We start from the raw sequence: 27533 nt of genomic DNA on the forward strand, positions 1-27533 counted from the left end.
CTCTGCTGCTTTATACAAAGAAATTAATCAAGAAAATTGCTTGCAAAGCTGAGAGCATTTTATTCATATCTTGCTGATAATGCTGTATACACAAGTAGTACTAAAAATAATAACATGTTATGCTTGCAAAGCACTGTCCAAACATTAAATAATTAAATAAACAAAAGAATCTGTGTTGGCTGCATTGCCTCATGAAATATTCCAAATATATCTATTTTTATTGAATTAAACTTGTCAACATTTTGGGTAAAAGACTGCTTTCTCACTTCCAAGAACCCTTCATTAAAAACAATGAAAACTCTATTGAGAGGTAAGATACATTAAATATAGCGAGGTCCTTTTCTCTTAAAAAAGAGTAAATAATTTTCAAATGTTTAATGGTGATATTATTGTGTGTTAAGTTTTTGGATGTCCTTTATATTTTGTTAAGCAAGCTTTACAAAGTTAAACAATGTGACATGAGCTACTTCTTGAAGTTCATCTGAACTTATATGACCCACAGAAAGAAAAATCAAATTGATTTAGTGATGAAAACAAAGCCCTGATGAAGGCTGTGTCTCTAAAGACCTAGAGAAGCTCTAAAATATAATGTCTTTCTTTTTTCTCTTCTCTTCTCTTCTCTTCTCTTCTCTTCTCTTCTCTTCTCTTCTCTTCTCTTCTCTTCTCTTCTCTTCTCTTCTCTTCTCTTCTCTTCTCTTCTCTTCTCTTCTCTTCTCTTCTCTTCTCTTCTCTTCTCTTCTCTTCTCTTCTCTTCTCTTCTCTTCTCTTCTCTTCTCTTCTCTTCTCTTCTCTTCTCTTCTCTTCTCTTCTCTTCTCTTCTCTTCTCTTCTCTTCTCTTCTCTTCTCTTCTCTTCTCTTCTCTTCTCTTCTCTTCTCTTCTCTTCTCTTCTCTTCTCTTCTCTTCTCTTCTCTTCTCTTCTCTTCTCTTCTCTTCTCTTTTCTATTCTCCCTGCTGTTTTTAGAAATGGTGCAAGAAAGGTATTTGAAATACCTTATTATTTTCTGTATTAGAAAGTGTAATTTTGATATATTGACTTGCAAACAGGTTATTTCCTGAAAGCACAAAATCAAAAGTGTAGTTCTATGAATGTTTTCAGAGAAAAACTTCAATTAGAGCTGGTTGAAAATTGGCAGTCAATTTTTCATCCTGAAAAATATAGATTTAGTTAAACAGGAAAAAGATGATGTATTTCTATCAATTCACAGGATCACTTTGAATGACTTCTGAAAGATTTTTTTGACATTTTGAATTACAGAATAATAGAATGAAGGTACCCCTGGAGTCATCTGATCCCTGCCCAAATTAAAGTGTCTCAATATTGCTTAAGTGGATGCTTTTCTCCAAAAATGTACTTCATTTAAAAAAAAAAAAAAAAGATATGCAGAAAAAACTCCCAAAGTAGATGAATGTTTTGAATCATGCTAGACATTGAATTTTACCCAAAGCATTGCTTGCCTTTGCCTTTCAGCTTGCTGAAAATTCAAAAAATATTTAACAAAAAAATTAAACCAAAAAAATGAAACCAAAACAAACTTATTGCCAGAACTGTCCATGAACAGTCAGGTATCTGTATATGGCTGGTTGAAGTCTTGTCATGAATTGAGAATGAGAGACATAACCAAATATGAGAAAGCTTTCACTGGGATTGCATGTAGGCTGAGCCAAACACCTGCTGGTGTTTGCTGCATATTAATTGTTGCAGGAATTTGCAAGAACTGTAAAAGAGGGTAAACTCAAGTAGTTTCAAGTTTTCAGAAAATCTTCATTATTATGACTACTTCTGTACTTTGTGTTACAGGATTGAGCATTTCCTCAGCTTTCGGACTGTTGTCTATTTAGGTTTCTCACAGTACATTTGTTTAACAGTTAGTTGCTGAATTGCCCCTGTGTGGGCCAAGAGGGACTATCACCCTTTAACTTTCACTCCGCATACTTCAGCTGTCCCACAGCAAACATGTAACCGAAAGGCAGTTCATTGCAGCCACTTCTAGTGTTGGACTATTATCGCATCATAATTTTTTAACCATCTGTAACTCGTTTTTCTATGTGCATACAAAAGCATTAACATGCGCAGACAATTGATACCAGACTAGACTAACCATGTAGCTATCTGTATTTTCTTTGCCATTAATGAGTTAGCAAGAATAAGTGGCCTTTGAGATCTTCCTTTTTCTGTCAAGCCTTGCTCCGGTGAAACTACTGGAAAACCATATCTTTGTGATTAAGTGTCGAGCTGGGATTTTAAGCTTTGTGAAGTAGCCAGTATAACAGAGTCCTCTTCTATGCCTTAACTGCTCTATAATATTACTGCACTGTATTGCATAGTAGCTATTGCGTGGCTGTGTTGGAAATGGGTGCACCCCTCACAAAAACTGAGTTTTAATAAGCCTTCCTTATTTGTCCACATTTGCCAGCCCTCTGTATGATGGAAATCTGTGAACACTTCTGCTAACGTTAGTCTCTGTTCTCCTTCTATTACTGCACCAAATTTGGGTCTAATAAACACACTATTCACTGATGGAGCTATAATTATTCAATCTGCAGGCTTTGCACATATAGGGGTTGATGAATCAGATATTCTAACATAGGGCCTGATGTCTCTTCTGGCAACTTCACCACCTCAGTAGTTTGTGTTTTTCAGTTTTAAATTGGTAACATTAAATGTCTTTAATAGCTTATTACTGGAATCCTTTACGCGACAGAGATGTGGTGAATACAAATAGAGTACTTGACAAATCAGAGACTGTGATGGTTGGCAGATCCCATTGGCAATTTAGTAATGTGCTCAGGATCACAGATATTAGAGTTGGAAAAGACACATTAGGTGAAATCCTAGCTTAACTGAAGTAAATGGCAGAACTTCTGCTGAGTTCAATGGGGCCAGATGCATTAATAGTGTTGTATTATGCCACCTTCCAGTATTGATCAGAGCAATCCGGTCTGTGTGCAGTTCTACAACAAGCTCCCTGAATCCAGGCACTGAGGCTTGGTAGGAGAGTACGTAGCTATAATCTTTATTGATTGCTGCATTCATTTAGCACTGGCCAAACTCCCAGAGCCCTACCTCTGGGCTTATTCAAAATTTACAGATAAGTTTCTTCTTGTGTAATCCTGGTCAGCAATTCAAAGGGATGTCCCTTGGATATTACACAGCATAGCTTGAAGTGACTCAAAACTCTCACAAGATCCAGCATGACTTCTGCTGAGCTTCCCAGACGTTTCCAGCAAGCCCAGTAGGCTTACTTAAGAGTGAATTTTGGAGCCGTGGGCTCCTTCTTAAGGCTTGAGTATGAATATTGTCTACTGTCCTCAGAAATACAGATGACACTCTAAAGAGACATCTGAGTATACCTCCTGAAAAAGGTCCCTTCAGTTGGGAAAGAGGCAGGAAGCTACCAAGGAACAGAGGCAGCTTGTGCTGAGGATTGGGATTAGAAGAGCAGTGTAGGACACTCCAGAAGTCTATGGCAGAAAACATCATTTAGAGCACCCTAAGCCTTGTTGGCTCTCAGGTTGCCCTAAATATTCTTTAAGTCCATTCTGGGAGTTGAGGTTCAAGATCAATATAGTGGAATTGTGACCTGGATACATTTTTCTACTTGTAGTCGTGATGAACATAAACTAAGAATTGAGTCTCTGGCGTGGTGGCACATAGTTTTACTATCATTTCACAAGGCATCAAACTTCTGTTCTGCTGAATGGAAACTAGACACTAGTCTCCACACATGAGCCCTTGAGAAGAAAAGCTACCAAAAGCTGCAAAACTTTACATTGTATGTAACTTGTGCACTAATTCATTCTGCTGATAAAATCCCATGGTCATATATCATTTCAAATCCTTCCACTGGCTTTCAGGCAGTAGCTGAAAATCAAGAATACAAGGTGATCATTGCCTCAATAAAAACCTTTCAAAGCCAAGTGTAAATGAATGCTGTGAAATACACATTTTTTTCCCCATGTGTCTCACAGATCTGAACTCTGAGGATCAATCAGCCGCACACAGGAGTCATGACCCTGCTCTCATTGCTCTAAGGAACTGTTGTCTCACTGCATGCTATGACCCTTGGTGTGAACCTGGTAATATTACTACTTGTGGGTCTATCAACAACAAGCCCTCTGTGGTCCCAATGTGCTTAAGAAAACTTAATTCCTCTTGTTCCAAATGTAGGGATCTCTTTTGTGCCAATTACCCTTTGACACTGCTATTCAAGCTTACTTTTGCAAACACTGGTCCCATAAACACTGCTCCCTTCACAGGGAAAGAGGCCGGCAATAGCAAGCAGAGCTATTGCAAAATGTTTTCTCTTGAAGTTCCCATTTTGGGATGGCTGCTAAATGTATGTCACTGCCTTTTAGAAAGCTTTACATAACAGCTGGATAGCTGACTTCCTCATGACTTAATCTACAATTGTCTTGTAGACTTAGCAGACAGGTTGTAAATGCTTTATTGTCCCCATGATAGTGTTAGATCTTCCTATGAATCTATGGGTGAAATCAGATTCTTAGAAATCCCTGTTCAAATATACCTTAACATTGACTGTCTCAGTGGTTAGTCACAGTTTCAGAGAAACCTTCTTTGTGGCTATACTTGGAAATATATATTTCAGTTATTTCTACATTTGTGAACTGAAATTGCTTCCTCCGACAAGGAGGTGAGTCCTGGCCAAGCCAGTATTCAGATGCTGCAGCAGCAGCAGCAGCAGCAGCATTATTAACGCCTACAGTTGCTCTGCTTGCTGATTCTGTAGAAGGAGCAGCAGGGCAGTGCACATACGTCTGTTAGCAACCATTTATGTGTGAACTATCCATCAAGGGCTTGGAAGTGAAAACCTGATGTGGAGCATGTCAGAGCACAAGGGGACGCTTGGCCTTCTCCACTCCACTTCTGCACTGGCGACTTTTATCTACCTCTCCACTCCTTTACTGAGCAAATAAATAAATTGGCTGTCGCTTTCTGTTGTAAGGTTCTGGTGCCTTTTCCTGCTGAGTGGCAGGCTACCCCACCAGCGGGCAGCCGGGCGGCATAGTTGAGGCTGTTTGCAAACTGAGCAGGCTGGTGGCCCTGGGATGCAGGAGCACTGTGAGAGACCTGAAGGAAAGGAAGCACAATTGATGGCAGCTGATAGCTTTACAGCCTGCAGGCCTTTCACAGGCTCATCAGAGGCACAAATGTCACTTCTGATTCTTGAGAAGGGCAGAACAAACTTAAAAAGGATGAAGTCTGACGTTGCGAGGGGCATTGCTGCGGGAGACTGGGCTCACTTCCTGGCCACTGATCTGCTCTGGGGCTTTCAGGAGTGCACTAGCTCTTGTTTAGCCGTGATTTCTGCACTTTGCTGTAGCTTGCTGAGTTAGACTGTGCTCCTCAGGGCAAGGCCTCAGCCTCCTGCCCTGCTTCTCAGCAGGGCTCCTTGGCTCATACTCAGCCCAGCTCCCGCTGCAGCACCCCGGCTGCTTCTCGACTCAGAAGGGAGCAGGGGCAGCTCCTGCGTGTCTGTGAAGGGCCCACAGCCAGCCCTCAGCTGCAATTGCACATGCAGCAACCTGGGGGTTTGTCTCATATTGGGGGCTGTGGTTGGGAACAGCCACCATACAAGCAAGTAACCCTACTCACCTCACCTCTTCAGCAGTTAAAATGGTAATGAGGTTCCTTCTTGGACAGATGCAGGCAAATGGAAGGGTGAGCTGCAATAGTTAGCAGCAGGCAGGATCTGTTTCTAATGCCTGTCATTCCCTTGCCAAAAGACCACAAGGATGGCCTGTGACCCAGCTCATCTGGCCTGAAGCTTTCTGCTCAGAAAAAAAAAAAAAAAAAATTCGTTCACTGTCTGCTTTTTCTTTTCCTCTGGTTATTCTGTGAAAATTAATGTTTCTCTTGCTGTTGGCATTTATAACTGAAAGTTAGCAGCTTGGGAACTGGTGGCCTGCCAAGGCAGTCACCACGTGCCACCAGGTGAAGGTTGCCCACACTGGCTGTGGGCTGGACAGGCTGTGAAAGGGAGCAGGGAAGAACAAACGCAAGTGGGTGAGGGCTGTAGGATCAGAGATTCCAGGGTTACAGTGGATGGTCTTAATTACAGTGATGTCACCTGCTTCCTTCTCCCCATCATGTTTCAGTCATGTCCTATGGGGGTGCTCAAATAAGCAACAGTAAATTTCTTTCCCTTAGCATGCAGCACTGGTGAAACCATGCTCCCATTGCTGGCTGATGTAGTGAAGAAGCTACTGTCCTGGTCTTAGTTTACTGTCAAGTCCTGTTGTGGGCACACAATGAAAAAGGAGGGGTTTTTATACATCCACCCTACATATTGGAGGTGGCAATATTTTTGCTCACAAAACTTTTTGCCTAAGCTAAAACAAAGAAGGGAGAAAGCCTCATCCCCAAAGAAGAGAGCTTTGGAAAGTTACATGCAAAGGAAAAACAGATATACAGCCTATCCACTGAATTTGTACGGACTGGATTTTTCCTGACATGCTAACTAATGACACTGAAGTTTGAGTGGCCTTTGATCTTTGATACTGATTACAGCTATTAAATTTTGAAGGACTGTCTTGGGTCATCCATTATTATTATAGTAAGTTTAGTGTTTTTGTTTGAGCAGCTTGGTTAATTTTAGGTGAAAAAGGCCTTATTCTCCTGTAGTTAGTGCTTTGGGTAGTCACTTCCTGAAGAGCTTCCTCTCTGGCAGCTCCCTTTGGGCACTTATTTCCAGTGAGTTAAGGTAGGCTTTTGGGTCAGAGATTACAGAGCTGTGAGTCAGGAGAGAATCAAGGATGATGTATTTTTCTCACTCTCTCTATCTCTGTACTGTTTTATTTCTGGAAAATCAAATATAACAGTTTAATCAAAAAGGAAGTGAGAAACAATATAAAAAATACTGCCTAGCTTTTGCACAAATAAAGAATAAATGAAATAGAAGCATATTCATCAAAATTCAAGCCAATACTGAAATAAAGTTGGCCCCTGTTGGTATATACAACGTAAAAGAAAAGAAAAAAAGTGGGGAGAAAAACACTTATAAAAATGATTTTTTTGTGAAATAGCTGTATTTCAGAATATAATAACAGTAATGCACTCTATGCATAAAAGTTACAGGGGGAAAACTTTGGGTTTAAATTAGGTATTTTTCTTTCTCTTCAAAGAGAATAGCAGAGAATAGCTTTGGATAGAGTTTAGGACTGGGAATTAAGACCTCAGTAATTTGGGGGGGCTGAATTACAAATATCCAGTGTGATCGATGGTAACAGGGCAGATGGACCTTTTAAAGTCCTGGCAAGGCAGGAGGCCACACTCGTAATACCGTGATGTACAGGGACCGGGAATTCACCCAGGGGCCTGGGAATCCTCCCAAAGGCTCCCAGCCAACAGACTTAAATAAAGCTCTGGTGCAGAAGGAACACTGGAAATGTTAAAAAAAAATAAAATAAAGAAAGAAGATAAAATGCAAGGCAAAGTAGGCTGCAAAGGGACTATCAGTAGAAATATTTGTCCTAAAGTGTCTGAGGAAAACCACTGACTCGTTTTTGTTGCTTTTTCTCTTAGTCTGGGTTTGGGGAAAAGCTGCTCAGGAGTTTTCCCTGGCATGGCTACACTGCTTGGCCCTGTGATCTGGCAGAAAATGAGTCGGGGCTGCCCCCACCAGCTACCTGGTAGTCCCTAAGTGGTGACCAGATTCCCACTCAGATCAGCAAGCACTCCTTAGCTCACCTACACCTCACTCCCACAGAACTCCAACACATTCATTCAACACCATGCCAGGAGGCATCCACTGGGGCTTGAAAGGATTTGATCTCATCAGGTGGAAGGACTTATCCAAAAACAGACATAGGAGACAATGACTCTTTGCCATGCCATCACTCAAAATTGAAGCTTAGAAAGTGGTTGGGAAAACCAAACAATGATCTGTTCCATCAGATGATCACTAGGTTTATGTTTTCCTCTCAGGTTTTCTCATGGAGTAACAAAGTGCTATAAAGAAGGCCTTTAGGAAATTTCATTCCTTATAATTTCTTTTGGTTTTGTTCTTTAGGATTAGGAGAAGTTTTTGGGACTGAGGTGTACATTTCTTTAAATAATAACTTAGGTCCACTGGTGCAAATATAATTTTGTGATGGCTTTATCTATATCATCTTAGTAAGATCTCTTGATGCCAAATGAATAATTTCTGAGCAATGTAAGAACAAGGCTGTACAGGTTAAGTCAACTTTGCCTTCCATATTGTCCAAGAACCATAATCCTAAGGAAATTATTAACAAAGTGAAAGGCAGGAAGGAGCAGAAGCTCATCAAACCTTTTCCCTCCATTTCCATTGATGTCTTTATGATAACCAGATTTCACGAGAAACAAAGATCTGGAAAAAACCTGGGACCCAGCTTCCTCTTGGCCTTGAGGGGAGACCTGAAAAAATTCATAGGGCATTACACAAAAATGTTTAATAAAACCACCTTTGAGTCCTATACGGTCATGGGGGTTACAGTAACTCCAGTTTACTGCAGCTGGGAGGAGGCCAAGAAATGGATCACATTGCCAAGTGGTTGTGGTACTGGTAAACTTTCTGTCAAGAGGTTTCAGTTTAAACACACTTCACATCTGATGAAGGCATTGCTTTTTAAAACTGGTTTTACAATGTGGCCCCTCATTGGATGCAACCTAAATTCTGGTGCCAGAGATATGTGGTCAGTTCAGTACAGGATGCAAAACTACCTTTCTCCATACTGACCTTTTTATCCAGAAAAGGAGAGAGAGAGCCAGCACCTTCTTCTGAGGAGGTTAGTCAGGTAAAAGCATGGAAAGAGAAGCCCAGAGTGCCAAAGGAAGCAGAATAAGTCACTAATGCCATGATGCACTTATGTAGTGAATTGCTTCATCTAACTGCCCCTACTCTACCCAACAAAGGTTGTGTTGCACCTAGTGCCTGTGATTACTCTCCTTACCCTCACTTTCTCTCAATGTGTTTTGGCAGGCCTGCATTTCCTGACTGATTTTTTTAGTATGGGTATTGGAAAGGCAGATGTGTGGTTTTCCTCCTGAGCAGGAGAGGAACTGCCTGCAGAATGCTGTTAGTTGGGAGATTTAACTACATAAGCTTAAGTGCTGTGTGTGGTGATTTTAGAATTGGCACGTTCTCTTTTCAACTTATAAACTTATTTTGATATTTATATAGAGTCATAAAATATAGCAGGAATGTTTTAATATATTTACTTTCATAGAACAGCAACATATATCCTGAAATTGAAGCTGTTGTTTTGTTTTCTTTACTTGTTATCCAGAAATATGTAAATTATTGATCACATCCACTCAGGCTTAGCAAATCTTGCATTAACATGTACCTTTTTAATGATTGAAATAGTGATTTTTTAAGAGTCTGTGGGTAGTAACATTAATTGGCATACACTGCTGAAAAACTGCTTTAACCCACCTACCAAACAAATATGTCTGCCATGGTGCTGTCATGGTAACCTTTGATGTGAAATCACCATCCTATTGCACAAGAAATGACGGGTAATGTTATCTGGAAAGAAAAGTTTGGGTGACGATGACACTGATATCTAAGATGAGATTCTGGCATTACTGCTGCTACTTTGAGTTTCCCAGAGCTTCTAAGATGCAGGAAGATGAGGGAAGAAATGGAAACAGAATGTGACTTATAAAGGAGTTAAGTGTGTTCCTCATTTGCCTGGCAAAGAACGAAAGAAAGAGGGAGAGGGGAGGACCCTCTAAGATTGTAACATATATGCTAAGAAAAAGACGGACGAAGGTAGAGAGAGTGGAAACTTTTGAGGAGGTTGGAAGGACTGAATAAAGGAAGTTCCATTCAGAGTGGGAAGTGTGGTCTTCAACATCACCACCACTTTGGCTTCAAGTCAAATTAAATAATAGATGTTTTCCTTGACCTTGTGCTACTTTCTTGGTGTGTTATATGATATGCTCAGAAATTAAACTGGCCCTTAATAATACTCCTTACTTTGGTGTTATTATTGGAGTACCACATACAGCCTAATCCTCCAGGTTCCACTTGGACAAAACTACCAGTGTTTTCAGAGCTGGTTTCACCAAACCGTCCAAAGAAAGCTTGTGAATATAGTCTCATTTCAGAGCAGTACTACACATTCCCAGTGCTCACTGAAATGGTAGCTGAAATGGGTTGGAAATATCACAGCAACACTGTTTGGAGATATGTCAACGTTACTTGTTTCTATCAGTCTGGAGATACTGTGAGAATGGCTGGAAGCAGCAAGGGAGGAGTGAGGCTGTTCAATCAGAAATAATGGGCTTCAGGTTAAGGTGGAAAACACAGACAGGTTCCTCTTGGAATCAGCTCGTTCACCTCTGGCACCTAGAAAACATGTAGTAATGGGCCAACACTATCAAGGACCTGTAAGTGTGAGCTCAGAACTCTTTCAGATCTGCACAAATAGGATCTGTCTGTGCTTGTAGACATGCCTAGTCTGCATTTTTATAGGTGCATAAATAACTTGGCAAACTAAATTAATGCACAAGCCAGGTTAAGACCTTTATAAAATAAAAATATTGTTGCATTATTGGCATTAATGTGATTGAAAGGGTGAGTGCGGAGTTACAATGCCATATGGTGTCAAGCAAGGCCTATGGTAATCTTTCTGATTTCCCAAGCACTGGGAAACAGGGTAGCAGCTTAGGGAAGTGGAGCAGAGGGTGATCACTGTAGCACTCTTGAGGGTCTTCCTTAGGTTTTCCTTGTCATCATTGCCAGTGAAGGAATGTGGGACTTTGACCATCCTCACCTGCTGTAGAGTCTACGGTATTTATAGACTTTTCCCTTAGGACAGGAACGGGATTGCTCCTGTGCACTGCACAGTACTTTTCCTTTATTTGTACTTTGCCTGCCACCTCCAAATGTGCTTGTCATCTTAACCCCAAACAGATCTCTCGTTCAGGAAAATGCTGCCTAAAGTGAAGAATTTGGAAGAGTTCTCGAAAATACACTTTGATGTGATAAAGCATTCAAGTTTCAAACGGGTAATGTTCAGAGTGTGCACAGAGCACTAGAGGGAAGGACAGAGAATGAGGAGGAGGGATGGAATGCTCAGTGTTGTCAGAAAACCACAAGACCTTTGAATTATTACACTGAAAATTGAAACTGCTCTATCAAAATTGATGGAAGTGCCGTGTAAGGTTGTTCTCCCCTGTACCTTATTTCCAAAGTTTGCACTTTGAAATGTGTTTATCTGTAATTCAAACCTAGGGGTCCGACTCTTAGTGACCTCAAGTTATTTTTTTAAGCAATCTCTATTTATGTGACTCTATGCATGATGACCCTTTGGGCACAGAAAGACATGCTGATGTGCTTTGAAATCAAAATGAATTCACCCACCCACCCCCATTTCTTTCCACCCCTCCGCATGTAGTAGTTCCTGGAAATTTGTATTTTCTCTAAGTTTAAGAAAAATCACAGAAAAATTGGCATGTTATTTTTAGGAGAATGCATGAAACTAATGACATAGCTACAGTATTATGCACATTATTAAAATGCACATGTGTGTGTATGTGTAGAGCCTCACATGTCCACACTGTGCAAACATACTGTGTCATGTGAGAGCATGTCAGAATAATCATTGCAATCCATCATATATGGTGTCCCTCCACTACTACTTGAAGATGAAAGTTTTCAATACTAATTCTGCAAGGGGGGTACTATGTTGATTTACACTAATAAGTTCTATAGATGCTGTCATATTATACTGTTAAGTGATGGCATTGGTGAAGCACCGTTGCTTCCAATTTTAACAGTCCACCAGTGCTGGTGTGAAAACATCAGGGGAGCCACCCACCTATACAGTCTCCATGGTCTGAGAGATGCAGCTGGGAGCTATGGACTTCTCCAGTTATTCATTTTGTTATGCCTTTATTGGCACAGCTTGCTATATAGAGGTTAAAAAAGAGAGTTTTCTCAAAAGTCTTCCAGTTTATTACTGTTAGGCTAGAACAGAGCCCGTTACAGTGGACTTTAGCCCTTCCTTGGACACCCACCCTAATCTAGGAACTTCAAATGTCTGTCCATGCATCATGTGGTTGAGTAAGAAACCTCCAAGTTAGCCAGTGGTCTCTGCGCTTCATGAGCAAAAGCCTACCCATGCCTGTAAGCCAGGTTATCAAGCCTCTCTCCAGATGGGAAGGAGTATGGCTGTTGCTGAAGACCTTCCTGCTGTCTGTGGTAGTGGAACTACTTGGAAGGCCTAAAGAGAGAAAGGCAAGGGCTGGGAAGGTTGATGGTTGCCTGCTCTTCCTTTGCAGCATGGACAAGTTGCCTCTGGGCTTGTGTATTACTGGGTGACTTGTTTATTTCCAGAGAAAAAATCAGGGCTTAAGGGAACAGAGAAAAATACCAGTCTTAAAGCATCTGAAAAGGACTGCTGTTTATTTGTCTTCTTTGTTTGGGGTATACTCTTAATTGTTGACAATAGCACTTTGCTATAAAGCTAGGATGAAATGTATTGGCATTCACACATATGTACATCCAGTGACCATTTCTCTGTTTCAGCTAAGAGGTAAGGAAGAACTGCCATTCCCATGTTGACTTTGAAGGAGGTGTTTTAATGAAATGGAAATGAGTCAAGTTATTTTGCATTCACCTTTTGTGTGATTTTGTGTTTGCTATGTCCTGCGCTCAGGTGCATGCAAAACCTTCATACAATGAGTATGATCTGGAACTGACACAGATGACTTTCACTGTCTGGAGTGGGATATGGGAATGTTTTGTTTGCATTTGATATTTTGTGTTAATTAGCAAAACATGGAGGGCATACTGGCTTCTGGTGAGTGTATAACAGAGCTGATGTTCAACAAGGCAGTAATAAAACATTGCACTATTTTAAAATCATCACTTAGGTCATGCTATATTGTGGCTAAAATAACATGACCTTCACCTATCTACCTGTTGTGAAATTTCACCTCAAAGGATGCATTCTAGCTGTGTAATTTCTCTTCCAAGCAACTCTAGATTTACTACCTAAGTCCAGCCTGAAATCGGTTCTCTGTTTTTGATCACTATATTAATTTAACTGAAGAGCCTCTAAAACAAAAGGAACATTGATAGAATGGAAGCAGAGGATACAGAGAACACAGTAATACAAGCCTTTCTTGCAAAAGAAAGTTGCCCTGGAGAAGCAGTAATAGATCACACGCTCTTCATCTCCAGGCATGTCTATGGTAATAGAAGTTAACATTAGTCCATTCTTCTTATTGACACATCGTTTGTTTAAAAAGTAAACTCTATTTGACTCATAGACTGTAATGATCAGTTTGTAACATATGATGAAAAAATTGTAAAGGCTGGCTTGTGAGGTTTTTTTAGCAGTGTCTCAGTACAAGGAGGGGGTGCAAGAGGTTGGGATAGGAAAGACTGGTAGCTATTGAAGCACAGAAGGGGAAACACTGAGCAGTCCTTGGGCAATTGTAAAAGAAAAGTTTCTTCATTTTCCCACTATTTAATTTCTGAAACTGGTGTGTAGCAAGAAGCTCAAAGAAACATCAGGGATTCTTATGTGCTTCTGTCTGCTGGAGACCACTCAGGGGACTGTGTCCTGTAGTGCATGGTTTCATTACATGGGATGAGCAAGCCCCATATCACTGGGCACTGCTGCATAAGCCTTGCAGGAGGATAACGTATCTCCACACTTCCTAAATGTAGGGTAGAGGCAGACATGCTCTCATGCAGGACCATGGGGCTACTGCTGTCTCTCCCCACAGACATTATTCTCCTCTGTACCCCGATGACTCTGATACTTGGATTTCAGCACTTTCACAGAGCTTGGTGGCATCCTATTTTTCCATTCATTATTGCATTTCTCCATCAAAAGGATCAGTGATGAAATGTGGACTGGTGGTAAATAATACTATAATCATCCTTAGCTATCATGCAGGGAATTGTCTCCACCCCTCTTTTTGCCTGGGACATTTGTCACCTCTGGCTATGCACATGTGTGTGCATTTATGTGAGAGTCCATGTGCTTGAATATGTGTGTGTATGTGTATATATGAATGAGTGTCCAGAGTTTGCTGTGCACATTTTCTTGTACAAAAGAGGCATTACAATTTGTCTTGCCATCACTAAAAGAAGAAGCAGTAGTGTTCATCTAAGAATGAGAACAACCTCCTCACCAGTGAAATAGCATGTTTGTGCTGATTGCTGCTATTGAAGCAGTTTATTAAGTATACAAGAAAGTCCAATACAGCAAATTCAAAGGTAAAGAAAGGTTGTAAAGGCCAAGACAACAGCTTTTCTGTGAATCTACTCATTATGGAGTCATTTGGGCTGGTCACTACTTTTCAAGGAAAATGATATTTTTGTGGGGAAAAAAAGAAAGAGGAAAATAAAAAAGAATTTACAAAAGCCAAAGTGCACTTTCCTATTCTCCTCCTTTCCTTTGGCTCAATTTTCTGATAATCTCTGGTATTCACAGAATCAAATGGTGACTGTTGATTGTTTTGATGATAAATTGCCTGCAGTGCATGTGGGACTAATTATGAGATGGCACTTTTCATTCTGCCACCTGTATAAACTAAATTTTAGACAGGCACAATAAGGAAGTATTCACAACAACACAACACTTGGAAAAGCTGCACCTTCTCCCCACTCCCTCCCCCACTCTCACTAATGGAAGGCTTCATAATAGAGAGTTGTGTCTTGAGTCTATAAAGAAAAATCCTGAGGGAATAGGAGGATGTGAACCTTGGAGAAATCAACCTGGAGGACCTACAGGAAAGGAGAAATAGGGATCTGGGAGAAAAGAAAGAGAAGGGCAATATGTCCATAGAGAAGGAGAGATCAAAGGGAGGAAAAGACCTGAAAGCAGTAAGATTGTTTTGGCATATGAGGGGGAGATGATGAGGCTCAGAAAGTTGGCCTGGGGACTAGATGCTTGAAAGGTACAGACAAAGAGCTAAGAAGAAAGGGAGGAAATCTGGGTCAGACCCTCCTTGGTGGCTAAAGGCTGCTTGATATAGCTTGGAAAAGTGAAACACATGGAGAATTATGCCCTTTTCTGAAATCCTGGCATGGCCAGGACACAAGCATCACAATCCACATGAGGCCAAAAAGGAAACCACAGGTACTTTTTGCCTAACCTCTCTCTTGCCTCTTCTTGGGGGTGAGGTGGTGGTTAATTTATGTTAATATTCTTCAGTAAGAAGGATATTTTTTGTGAAGGAGAAAAACTCCAAATCATTATAAGCCATATTATGCTCTCCGATTGATAATTCTTTCACTGAATGCGGGTAAAACAGTGGTCCAGAACATTAAACTTTATCTTTCCATTTTTGGAACAAAAAGTTCTTATTGCCTATAACCTTCTACAGACAGTTGGCCTGCCCATACCCTCCACTCTCTGCAGGTGTCAAGAGTGCAAGTGCACATTCAGGTCTTTGAGTATGAGAAAGAAAAAGAGCATGAAATTGTTATTTCATCCTGTGTTTTTACACAGTGATGTTGTCATGGACCCTTACAATAATAAACAAATAGTCTTCCTCCCATCTTCTCTGCTCCAATACTGGTGCTTGTATCTTCTGTCTCGTCCAAGGGTCCCAGTGCAATAGCTGACACATAATATCACATCACTGCTGATCATCCATGCATGTATGCATGTATATGTATTTACACATTATCATCATGTTGACTGGATGGAGCCAGCTTTTGGTCATATAGTCTTCAAATATTTTAAGTCCCTCTTTGCCATTGTGTTTTGTACATTGTATTATATCCCACAAGGATATCACTGGGATATCAGCAATATCACTTTGTGATATGCTTTTAATCTCCCAGAACAAGTACTTGCAACCTTATCCGTGTTTATCACTCTTTTCCTACCCGATTGCTGTCCTAGCACAAAGACATTATTTCAAAGAGAATTATGTACATGCATATTTGCTTTTCCTCTTTGTCCTGGTTGGGGCTGGCCTAGAGCTCCCGTTGGTTCGGCAGCAGAAGGAGCTGCAGCACCCTGAGACCCCAGGGGCTCCCCAGGTCTGAGTGCCCTCACCTGTGTGCGGGGGCGGGGGGAGCACAGCTGGAGGGCTGGGCCCCGATTGGCCGATATGCCATGTCATGTGACATTGTGCTCACCATATAAAGGCGAGAGTGGGCCAGGAGGGGCTCTCACTTCTTGGAGTGTGGCTGTGGGGCCTTGGTGTTTGGGATCGCCAGCTGGGAGGTGAGCAGCTGTATTGTACGTTACCCGCTGATCCTGCTGTCAGCATGTTGTTCTGTTACTGTTATTAAACTGTTTTTATCTCAACCCGCAAGTCTCCCTTTGCCCCTCCGATTCCCTCCCCGTTCCCAAGTGGGGGGAGGGTGGGTGAGCGGCTGCGCGGTGTTTAGCTGCTGAGCAGGCTCAAACGACGACACAATTGCAAGAGACTGGTAAAAGTCATAACAGTTATATTAAACCTTCCCGTAGCACCACAGCATATATGTACAAGAGACAGCATTTCCAGTGAAACAGACTCTAGCTTTTTTCCTGGTTTTCCAGAGGAAAAGAGACCAGGTCATTTTGAGTGGGTTGAGTGTCTATCAGATCTCCCCTAAAAACTCCTGAATGTATTACCCATCCTCAATCAAACTGAGATTGAGATTTTGGGGGTATTAGGGTCCCACAGAGTTTGTGCATGTATGTCCTGGATAGAAGAAAGAGACACAAGTTAGTACGGCCACTAAAGACTGCTTGAAGAGTGAATGCATCTGTATCATTAGACTCCAGAGAATAGATTTGGGAAAGACTGGGAGGAGACAGTGATGGGAATGCAAAAACATTATGAAATGTCCTTCTATGGGTAAACTTCTGCTGTGACTTGCACCTTAGCAAATACAGGTAAAACTGAACCTAAGGCTTAAAGGCACAGATACAGAGTCTGTGTGAATTTCACTGGCAATGGAACTATGCAGAGTTTTTCTTCTGCCATCCATCTGTCCAGCTAGCCAGACAGACACGTGGTTATACTTTGGAAAATCATAGCCATTTTGCAGTTTTTAAATGCTGTAACACTCTGTAATTCTGACTTTAACTTTCCTTTTGCATAATATTGGTTTATGGACTACCTTTACAGATGAACTATTATGAGTGCCAGGAAAAAAATAAACATGCAGAAGCAGCAGGTTGGTAGTCAGGTATCAGTACGAAGTCCTGACAATTCATTATTATTTTGCGGTAATACTGTAATGTTGGATTTGATTTGAAGGACATATTTTGCCTTCAGATCTGAGTGTATATGAGACAATGTCAAGTAGAAAACAGTGCATACATCTTGTGGTGGACCCGTGTGCTGTCACAAATGTTGCTTCCCCTTGAGGTTTGAGCTTGGAGGTGTGGTACAGAGCAGGCTGCTCCTTAGACACACAGACAGGAGGGATGGAGAGCTGGGAACCTTCAAACTGTGAAGTAAGAGAAATAATGAAACTACAAGAGTTCTAGAGCCCTCCAGGATCAGGAACCTTTTTGATCCCTGAATCAAACCTCCTCTCCAGTGTCTGCATTTACGTTCTATCTCTGTATCAAATGAAAACAGAAAAATGTGATGGCACTGAAGTTAAATAAGCCACTTTTTTACAGCTAGGACCAATAAATCTGTTTAAAGATGCATTACTACTTTTCTTGAGGGATAATTTAGACTATGTATCAAAAGGAAAATCAATATTTTTTTCAATTACAAATAATTGCCTGTTTGACTCCTTTCCACTTTTTCTTTTTTATTTATTTGTCTTCAAAATATTTCTACTGAGAGTGTCTTCTGTCTCAAGTCTAAACTGGTAACACTTTCAACACAGAAGCAGAAAAAGTAACCCAGGAAGCCGTACCAGTGATGGTTTCAAAGACTGTTCATGCTGTGCAGAAAGTAGCCAGAGATTCAGGAGATGGCATGGGCTCATGTTCACTGCACTACAGCATGCAGAGGATGAAACCCGTGTACTGTAAAACTGAACCTAAATGCTGTCAGGACATGTAGTCAGCTCTCCAGCACTGGGCTCCTCGCTAGCTGGGAAAGCTTTAATTTGGGTCAGTTAAGGTTTCTTGAGGACATGTTATTTAGTTTTCTAGGTAAAAAGTTTCAGGTCATTTGAGACAGAGTAAAAATTAGAGATGGGGAAAAAAATTACAATTTGAATAACATCATGTTTTCATAACTTATCCTCAGTAGGTATCAATGAGAAGGTTTTGCTTATTTATAATTTTTAATTTGGTAAAATTGGTGTTCTTTTTACATTCTGTTGATGAAACAACAACAAGTCCTGAAGATCTGGGGAGGAACAGTAACCAAAGAAACAAGTGTTTTCTTACAAAAATATAATGTTTTGAAGCCACATTCCACAAAGTCAAGGCTGGAAGTAACTGAAAACCTGAGGGAACCTGTGATGTGGCCTGTCTTTCCTAGTCACTTGTGTTCTTATGAATCTTATCTTTATATATTTAGATTTCAACTATCAGTAGCTCTCCATCTTTTTTTAGGTTTTAGGTCTGATGCAACTTGAAGTAGTTTATTATCAGTGTCATTAAAGTAGTGTGACTTTGTACGTGGATGTTCTTAAGGTTACGCCTTTCTGCAATCCGAATCTGTAGCTGTATTCTGAGTAATTATATCCAAGCCAGCTTTCAAATGAGTTAGCTGAGCTACTGACAGGAGCATAGTCAGTGCTCAGCTTGGACCATGTCAGAGTGTTTAGATGGGATGCTGGGCAAGCTGGAGCTCTAACTCCATCAGGCTGCACAGCTGTCATGACTAGGCTGGGTATGTCAATAGGAATTGGAACCACGTGTTTGGGTTACTGAGTAAATGCATTAAAAGCTTTGTTCCTATCATTCTAATGTTGATTGCAGCATAAGTATAGTCAAAACTGTTAAAAGTGCCCAAGACAGTTTGAAACTGGTTTAATATATTCACTATTCACTTCATTGAAGCTCAAAACCAAGCTCAACTGTGAACAGTACAGGTTTGTTATTCTGAAACTCCACAAGATTTCTCTCAGAGATTTTGTGACTAGGGAACATGACCAACTCCATTTCCTAGAGGAAGCTTTGTCTTTGTGTGCTTCATTTGTGAAAGATCATGAGTTTATTGAACCTTGGACTCACTGGCGCTTTGTGTAGCTCCTTTCTGCTGGTGCATTTGCCAATATATAAAGCCATTAATTTTGCATGGTAAAGGCTCAGTTCTCCAATGGGAAAAAAGAAGAAAATTTTTAAGCCTTAACATCTTGCATTTCCTGACTGTCCCTTTAAGCTTATATTTAGTTCTAATGAAGGATAAATAGTTGTCAGAGGCACATTCCTCTCACTTTCATGAGGAAAGGCATGTGGGAGTGGGGAACTAAGGAAATCTTAATGAAAATGCATATGTTTTGAGAAGACAACATTTCTTTGATCATTCTTGTTCCTTCTTCACTCCCTGGAAAGTATTGGGAGTGATAACAGGGAGACAACTAAAAGTGCATGGTGAACAGGAGGCAGAACTTGTTACATGCTAAAAAGGGCATTTTCATAATAAAGAACTACTGAGTGCCCTAGACTCTCTTGAATGTGCACATTAATAACACCTTAAACAAGTGCCAAAATAAAACTGCTGAAAAAGGATGGAAAAAAAATCCATTCATCTCTTATTAAGATAGGGTTAAATTCTGCTCTTCAAAAATAGATCACAGCGTATGTAAACTTTTTTGTGAACAAACAGAAGGTGAAACTGCCCATTCAAAACTAGATATATTTTTAACATAAAGCAACAGCAACTTTTTCTAGTGCTTTTATTTTTTTTTTCCATAAAAATAAAAAATGTAACTAACAGCAGAGGTTGTTGTAGTGCCAGTTCTGCAAAGCATTTAAGAATGTGCTGAAGTGCTTCCCTATGCAACAAAGCCCATAGCACATGCTTTATCTTAAACATGTGCTCAACTCCCATTGAAAGCATCAATGTTTAAACACGTGTCTAAATGCTTTGCTGTACCAGAGCTCCGGGCACAATTCGTTGTCCTTTGAAGCCAACGGGAATCTTTCCAGTCCTTTCAGTAGGTATCCCATCAAGCAATAAATCTCAAATGTTAAACAATCAAACTGGGGAATAAAAAGAAATCTGTTAAAGGTAGTTTCTGACTATATTCAAATAACAAATAAATATAAAAAAAGCAGGATGTGGTCACAGCTATTCCAAAAGCAGACACAAGGAGATATGAGATTCACTTAATAAATTCTTTGTTCAGTTATCCATTCAGTGTGTTCATTCTGCTAAACTATAAACCTGTGTTTACATAACTTTTTGATGTTTCAGTTCACTGTGGCCCTGATTCAGCAAATTACTTAAACAGGTGCTTCACTTTCTACATCACTAAGTCCAAAGGTCAAAGTGGATTGTCATGTACCTGTAGCCTATCAGTAAACTGGACCCTAGAAGATGGCTTCACTGCATGTCAGATCACATAAGCCTTCTTCCAAAAAGAAACTACTATCCAGAGAAGGAGTTAATATATAACAATTTTACAGCCTGTATGTTCTCACAGTCCGACATTACAAGAAATGTTTTGTACAAAGGAAAACTGATAAAACCCAAAGAAAATGTAAGCAAGTAAACCAGAGCATTGTACTCATTTGGCTGTAGTTACTTTCATTTTTTATGCTGAAAACAGTTGAAGACTTGGTAAGAAAGCCAGTTTGCTCATTGAAGGCTTCTTGGAAATAATAAAGCCGTGCCGTCAAAGGCAACAGACCAGTTAGAGTGCCAAACTATTGTTCTGGGTGGCAGCAAATATAATACAGGAGAAGATCAGATTGAAACAAATTTTGCAAACTGGATCAAACCAAAGATCAAGGTTTTCAGGTTTGATACACACTTCTCAGCTGCAATACGCTTTTTTATTGTAATATAGAAAGTGCTAATATGGCAGAAAATTTGTATCTTTGTGTTATAGTAATGCCTTTCTTGTCGTATTACTTAACATCTATATCACATTAGAAACCTACACGGTACCTTTATAAAATAAATTGACACGTTACATTAGCCTTCAATATGACAATTTTACATTCTTGACAGAGAAGGCATGACAACGACCCACTTAACTGTTGTAAGGCTGAAACAAAGAGAGATATGCTGATGTCTATTTTGTGAGGCTTCGGTCCTTGGCATTGCATCACCATTGACACTTGGGCCGGGTAACCTCAGCACTGCTCTTCTCCCTTCTGCTGGCACCTCTCCTTCTTCCATCTTCCTGACAAAGAAGGGACACAGATTACCCAGGTGGCCTGGCCATGGTGGCAGAACAGCCCTCTCAGTTCACACTTTGGGATAAACATGGCAAAATTGACTCATGACATCAGGACAGCTTCAGGCTTCTCCTGAGCACTCAACAGCTAACTGGTACCCTCAACTTACATAGGATATTGATTGTACATTATAAGAAAATTTTAGTTCAAATCTGAAGATCAGTGAGTCATCAGATGTATTTTCTACCTTCTAAGACAGTCACAAAGACAGAGAAAGTGATTCTGGAAGTGTTCTCTCCCATGTACCAAGTTTGAGCCCAGAAAAATTCCCATTAACATTTCTAGGCATTTCTCTCGCATTCTTTATCTGTAGGACTTACTGAGTGTACCCAAGAAAGGAGTAGCCTTACACGAGGGGTAAGAATTTGGGAACCTCTTTGTATCTGTTGAGTTTGTGGTGTTATTGGCATGAGGTTGGCCAAGCTAGTGCATTGCTTAAATACTGGACGGTGTTTCAGTTTCTTTTGTTTGTAAAATGGGAATGGAGACATGTAATGCACGGAGAGCTGATGATGCATGAAGCACTACAAAAATTAAGTGCAACATAAAGGCCAAGTCATTTTATAATTGTTTTCTGACTAAAACTGAATTAGAGTCTCAATGACAGAGCATTGAAGGATACATTCACATAGATTATAATGTGGCATGCTAACATAGTCAGATGTTGGTAAAAGCAAACTGATATTCCTAATCAGTCAACTTTATTAACCTCATATAAGAGAACACAGTGAGCAGATATTGCCTTTCCTTTGTATTTTGTTAGCAACCTGCTATTGCCGTCATAACATATTATGAGGAAAACTGCACTGCAGATAAAACATCTGTTTTGAATAAGCAGGTGCATGGCAAGTTCAGAACCAAACCCCAAATTCTAATTAAAGGTTGCTATTCCCATTTAACAAAAAAGTGTTACTGGAAGTTAACCACAGTATAACAGCAGCATATGGATGCACACATTCCTCTGATTATCAGGAGTCACCTAATAAACAAGTGCATCCACAGCTTGCACAAGTCCTCCATCGGATTTGGCTTTTTCATTTCTTAATGATGGATTTTAACATGGTAAACAACATCACATTTTAAACAATTAGAAAAAGGATATTGAAGGATGTTGGACACCTTCTGTATCCAGAAAACTGATATTTGTATACCAAATGCTGGCCATTTCATTACTACTAGCGACATTTCCCATTTACACCATGTTAACTCTTTCTTGAATTAATGAGTCTTACTGATCATCCTAGCATTATTAACAGCTGTTCTAAGATCAATGGAGGATTCTACTGCTGCTATAAAGCATTTGATTTCTCTTGTCCAACTTGACAGGTGGAGAGTGCTCTGCTCTGTTTGGATCTCTTAGTAATTAAATCCATTTCAGAAGAGTTACTGGCTGTTTTAGAAACATGATTAATAATGCTGTTTCTTAAAAAGTAATTAGGAGAACTAGAGAATTCAGACAAGTCAAATATTTTCATCTGAGTGTCATTTGGATCTAGAAGGCAAGGAAATACAGAAACAACCTGAAAAGCATAGATCATAAAGCAGGAGTCTTTTAGTGTTCCTGAAGGAGAGGGAAACTTAAGGAGAGCTGCACTGAAGTGGTCTTCCATCAACCCTCTACATCAGCTTCACTGCAAAGTCTATGAGACCTTGGCAATAAAGCAGTTGAACAGAGGGCTGAAGAGATCACAAAGGTAGTTAAATCTGGTGCTATGATAGAAATTAAGTCCAGAAGTTATAAATTATCCTTCCCCCTCTTCTATAACAACTCGGGACATTTTGCACGAAGGGCCCAAATCCACAAAAACTACTAAGTGCTACTGGAAAAGAGGAAGAGAAAGAAAGGGTAGATGATGGTACATTGACTGCTTATCTTATAGCCAGATAATATTAAGATCTGAACCTATCATCTCAGATACTTTAAGATGAAAGCAAAACTAAATAAATATAAAGTGGAGAGGTCAAATTTTGAATCAATGCCTAGGAAAATCTACTCCTCAGCCCTTAAAAATGATGCAATATAAGACTGACATTGTGTAATTAAATGTAATGCAAGTAACTCATGCATCCTGAAAGTACTTCTGTCCTCTCATACAGTTCATCAAGCTTCACCTTCAAACCCGGTTGTTCTTCCCGCACACATATGCACACATTTGGAATACCGGTTTAAAACTTTGCTTCTCTCCTTCTCTCATGGTTAATGCTTATTCTTGTTTGCAGATTAAATCTACTAATGAGCGCTTTATAATCCTTAACATGACTTGTATGTTTAAATGAATGCAAGAAACCAAATCAAGTTCTTTCAATCTCCTGTTATAATCTTTCAATTCTCAGCTGTTTTAGCAGCCCATGGTAGAAGCACCCTTAAAAAAGTAAAGTATTTATAAGTAAGATTTAAAGGCACAGTGCCCCACTGATAAATACATTTTAACAAATTCCAGTAGATGTGATACTGAGCTTATTGTTTAAGAGCTCCTACATCTGTCTTCTTGGAGTAAATTCTCCTTTACATTTATGTGACATGAGACATACCATTCTAGTCCTTGCTTAATACAATGCATTAGAGGTGTGATTCTTGTTGTGCTCAGTGCTGTATAAATGCAGAAGCAAACTTCTCACAAACCATCATTATTCCTTTAAAAAGTTAAGCATCACTTTTTTGCATGAATGAACCGAAAATATATATATTCAATGTACTGGGAATTATAGCTTAAAATGTCAGGGCTGATGGAATAAGGGAAAAGGATAAATGTTCCTGTTAACTACTTTACCATGTGTCAGTGAATGAAGTGGAATGGAAATTACTTATCCAAAATGATGTAGGGTGTGCCAGGTTTTATGGCAAGACATAAGACTCATGGCTATTATAATGTTATTCTATTTTTATTGTGCAAATGAAGGACATGGAATATTTTGTTGGTGCTCTACTTATAGGTGATTCAGTCCAAAATACAATGCACCCTTTTTTTTTTTTTAAAAAAAAAAAAAAAAAAAAACAACAAAAAACCAAACCAAAACAAAACAACTTTGTCATTTGACTGGCTTTCGAAAAACTACTTTTCAAGATTGAAAAGTTGTTGCAATACTCAGTGTTAGCAGTGAACTGGGCTACAAGTTATGTGAGTTTTTTTAGAAAATCTAATGGTAGGCCTAACGGCTTGCTGTTTTTTGAGCCCTTGAGGAGCACCAGGCTCACATCTGCAAACTTTTCTTAATGTTCAGGAGGGTGAGAATCCTACAGTCGATAGGCAAAAGCTGATATTTGTTTGCTCATAGCATGGGTACTTTCTGGAGTGCACCTCTGGGAATACGCCCGGGTGCCCAGGGCATTCCGCAGGCCTTGGTGTGGGAGACAGAGCTGGCAGCCGCTGAGTCCAGCTCCGGGGGAGCTGGGGTGAGCATCGCACAGCTCAGGGTGCAACTTGTGTGTACCAAAACGGGCACACAGCCTCCTTGGAAGATGAGACACATGTTGGGCATTTGCCGATGCCTTGGCTGGGGGCTGAGTGGGCACATTCTTCTTCCAGTGTTTAGGAACCTGCCTTGCAGGCAAAGCCTGATGTCCGCATTGTCTCCCTGCTTATTCAGAGCAGGGCTGCTCCCACTCCTGTGCGAGCACCCCCAGGCTAGCTACCCTTTCATTAAAAAAGAGCTTACTGAAATAGGGTTCAACTCCTTCAATATGTCCCAGGTAACCTATCTGACATAGATAGGACTTACTGCAGGTGAGCTGGCTCTCATTCATGAAATTGCATCTGGGCAGCACTTTAAAAACTAATACCAGTAATTTAACAGATTATTTAAAATTTTTCCTTAAAATTCCTTGAATACTGTGAATTCAAAACACTTGATCAAAGCTTCAGTGTTAATGAATTCAAGTTCTCCTAATAGAAATCTGAAAGAATAATTGGTAATAGAGGCCATTGTATAGTCCAACCTAACTAGACACATTCATTTTCCTTTTCCTACAAAGAAGCTGCTCTGTCTGTAGCAAGAATGTATATATAAGAATATATATATATTTATAAAATAAATATATATTCTTGTAATATATACACTCTTTTAGGTAAAAATGGTCCCAGCAGAAGAATTTGCAAACTTCTGTGAGCACTGGGAATTAAATATGGAGAAGGCTTTGCCAGCCCATGAACTCCAGAGTTTACTATTCACATTTTGCTCCAAAGCAGTCAATACTGCAAAGGCAGGGGGATGCAAAGGTTAGTTCATTTGTTGATGGCCACCAAAGAGAAATTAGCTAAATTTTTTTCTGGGTGAATTTTCGGTCGTACTGAATTTTGTCCTACAGTCTATTTGTATTTCTATCATAATCTAGCACTGCTAAAAATCTCAGCTATGCTGTAGACTGCTATTGTTATAGTACACAAACAGTATGGGTTATTTTAATGGACATATTGCCTTAAACTGAGTTTTCACCATCTGTTCTGCCCCTAATTTTGAATGCGAAAGAACATATTTCACAATTACATCTGTAAGTAATGATATAAGTAATTTAAATGCATGTATATGTTCACACAATGCAGAAGACAGCTGGGATATTTTTTTTCTTTCAGGCACAAATCAACAGAAGAAATCTCTAACTCCTCAAAAAGCACATCCCCCTTTCCCTTCTTGTTCCCCTATCTAGTGAAGCCTTTCCAACGTGGGCATATTCTTTCCAATAAGCTAATTTTGCTGTACATAAGAGTTCAAAGCTTGCTCAGTAAACTACCACACAAACTCATTTTCACAATGCTTCCCCTGTCTTCATCCAAATCCCCTCTGGCTTGAATGACAGTTTGACAGATGCAAGGCATTAGATCAATCAGTTTCAATAGATGTTCAAGAGGAGACAGGTCAGGCTGTGTGGGCCAGTCTGTCTATGCTTCTTGCTCTGCTTTCATGCTTTCCCTTTTCCACAGGCTTTTGCAGTAGAACCCTTCTGCAGGTGAACCTCGGGCTGACTGGGATGCAGGCTGCCTGGCCGGGAAGCAGGGCTTACTGCACCAGAAGTGGAGGACAAACTTATGTGAACACAATAACCACATGTGGAAGGCTGCTATGAGACAATACAGCAAGGACACCATTTGGGCTCCTATTTGCAAAATTCCCATTTTCAGAGAAAGAACTTTGGCTGAAGGGTCATGCTTCCACACGTGCTTGCAGGGTGATGAGATGTGAATTTGGTCACTCAAGTCATGCTATTCACTACAGCTAAATATTGTCCAAATTCCCTGACACTTTGCAAAGAGATCTATTAAGTGAGAATTTGAGAAGTATAGAAAAAAAATAAATTACTTCTTGAAGGTTCTATTTAGATAAAATCTGATTTTACAGATTTTATTCAAAGGAAATCACAAAATCTGTAAAAGTTGAATGTGTTTTCAGTATACTGGTGTCCTTCATATGTGTCATATGCATTTGGCATACCTGTATGCACCTACTGACACTTGCCTGTCACCTCTGCTAGCAAACTGAATTGAGATACCAAAAGAACTCACATGAGCAGAAAGGAGAAGAGGTTATTGTATATTCCTTGAACAAAATTTTAACAGGGAGTTTATTCCCATTGTTTAGTGCAAATGGCTAATAGGGATTAGAGAGGCTTTTATTTTCTGTATTATCACTGCCTTTTTATACTGCTTCACATTTACTACTGCTAGCATTTTACAATCTATGAAATAGATAACAGCAGTGGATTTGCATGGGCCTTATATTGTAGTTTGATAGTGTTCTCTATAATTGTGCTCTTTGGACCATACTGCATTTCTTACTTTTTAACTGATAACATCTTTTTTATTGTAAAGAGGTGATAGCCAGAAACAATGAAATGCTGATTTATGACAACTGTCCCTAAAAGCTTACAGAGTTGAGAATGACGGAGGAAAATTATCAGTGAATATTTAGGTAAGGTGAGTGGAGTCATGCATTAGGAAAATTGGAACTGTGTTGGCGATATCAGACATTCGTTTTTTCTTATAGTATCTTTTGAAATTTATTTCATTTTAGCAACTAGCTCTTTTCTCCATGGGGGTTGGGCTATTATGTATGCAACCACATATGAGATGTAGTCAGACAATAACTGGTTGGTTCTTGATATGCCAAGGAAGGAAGAAATGGTGGGGCTGGTTTCTGATATGGGTTGCATTTGGTGCTCTGGTCCAGTCAGTCCAAAGGCAATGGAAAGAATATACCCACACACTGCTCTGTCCCTCCATTGGTTTCACAGGATTGAAATACACCTCTAGAGTAATATTTG

This window comes from Tyto alba, unplaced genomic scaffold (assembly GCF_018691265.1).
Source record: "Tyto alba isolate M040663 unplaced genomic scaffold, T.alba_DEE_v4.0 Super-Scaffold_27, whole genome shotgun sequence".
Taxonomy (NCBI): domain Eukaryota; kingdom Metazoa; phylum Chordata; class Aves; order Strigiformes; family Tytonidae; genus Tyto; species Tyto alba.